Source organism: Halyomorpha halys, unplaced genomic scaffold (assembly GCF_000696795.3).
Source record: "Halyomorpha halys isolate HHAL.00 unplaced genomic scaffold, Hhal_1.1 Scaffold1433.1, whole genome shotgun sequence".
NCBI classification, from domain to species: domain Eukaryota; kingdom Metazoa; phylum Arthropoda; class Insecta; order Hemiptera; family Pentatomidae; genus Halyomorpha; species Halyomorpha halys.
In genome coordinates, this window is record NW_027110282.1 from 13801 (window position 1) to 15488 (window position 1688).

General features: G+C 27.7%; 1 long non-coding RNA gene across 2 annotated transcripts in view; it reads left to right on the top strand.

Moving 5' to 3' along the window:
- The window catches only part of LOC136796012 (uncharacterized), a 13321-nt gene extending 11662 nt beyond the window's left edge, over positions 1-1659 (top strand). The window contains exons 2-4 of one of the 2 annotated variants that reach the window (XR_010843709.1): positions 301-345; positions 494-577; positions 1163-1659. This is a non-coding gene — a long non-coding RNA (uncharacterized lncRNA). The remainder of the gene's footprint in view (positions 1-300; positions 346-493; positions 578-1162) is intronic. The other variant, XR_010843710.1, reaches the window with a different exon arrangement.
- The last annotated feature ends 29 nt before the right edge of the window (positions 1660-1688 follow it).

The following is a 1688-nucleotide window of genomic DNA, read 5'->3' on the forward strand; positions in this document are numbered from 1 at the left end:
AATAAGAGTATAGTGATTGTATTTGGTGAATTCTGTTTTCATCCTATTAATTTATGTTATGAGAGATTTTTTGGCTTTCTCCTTTTGAATACTCAATTCATTTATATAAGTTATTAAAAGTTGTTTTACATTCATTGAAATGATGAAATTAGAATTTGTTTTTATGTTTAGTGTCTGACAATTATACTTTTATGTTATTGGTTGATTTGTTTTTCATAAAGGAATGTTTGGTTTGTTACTACTTATCTATGTGATAACTATATATCAGTCAAAATAAATTTATTGTTTTTCTGATTTCAGTTTTTTCTGATAAAGAGGATAAACAAGATGAATATTGTATTTCAAGTTAGTATTTATTAATGCTGAATTATTTATATTTTACAGAAAAAATTGTATTGTCCCATTTACAATTTTATAACTTCATATTTGATTGATAATGTAATAAATACTATTTGATTTATTAATGTAATACTGTTTTTTTTTTTCTATTTAGATGTTGAAATATGCCAAGTTTGGATTAAAGAGGAACCTGGAATTGAATGGTTACCAGAAGATATTGAACCAAGCCCTAGTAAAGGTATATTATATTACTATATTTACTAAAATATGTTTAGCACTAGTAAAACTTGGTGGTATTTTCATTTTGTTCATCATCATCTAAATTAGAAGGAGATTCTTTAACTCAATATAGTTTAATAATTATATAGACCCACAAACAGCACTGATCTGGGACCTTCAGTTGATTAGTTTATGTTATTAAGTACATATTTACTCTAGAGTTAATGAAACTAAAGTTTGCATGATCTTACAGCTAGTATTCAAGAATAATATCGCACTCTCACAAAATGTCACCTTTCAAAAATTGGCTGTATAAAGTTTTCACAAGGACTCTATGCAGAATGCTCATCCTTATTGAAAAGATTTATAACTCCTACTTGGTGCGAGGGCTCTGGAAGACTCTTTTAATAATCTTCGATTTATCAAAGTGTCCGGGGGTTATGTTCAAGCTTAAGAGTGTTTAGCCTGTCATGCACGAGCGGTGAAATGGGTCTCATTGTCCAGGATCTTTCCAAGTTTTATTGTTTCTGGGGAGCTTGGATGGATTGGTGTTTGATTTAATTTATAACTGATCAAAAATCAAAAAAATCCATTTTTTTTTTAGTTCCTGAGCCAAATTACTAACTGTTGATATGATTGTACTAGGCTTATGGGCTTAGTAAACTGCTGAGTTCACTCAATCTGGTCCAAACCCACTCCTCAAAATTAATAGGTACTTGTAGGGCTTTATTTTTATTACTTATGATTGGTTAAACTGGTATATTCTACTTACAGATAATTTTCAAAATAACTTTTGCACTAAATGTTGAGGATATATTAACATACAAAGTTAAATACTTATTCAAACAAACAACAATATAACAATTTTGTATACATTTTTTGTAGTATCTTTTTAGCACCAATATAGGTAGTAATCTAACTTAATAAAATATTAAAAAGAACATAAATTGTCAATTGTGTTACTTAATATGTAAAAAGTATTTGTTCTGAACATATTTTTAATAAATTTAAAATTTCGTTTTACATTTTAATCGTTGTTAAAGCCACCTCAAATCGACCATGTCTTTTTGTTGGAAGGCTTTAAAAATGAACAAAAACAAAACTGGCTCGGATTAAACATTTATTTGGTT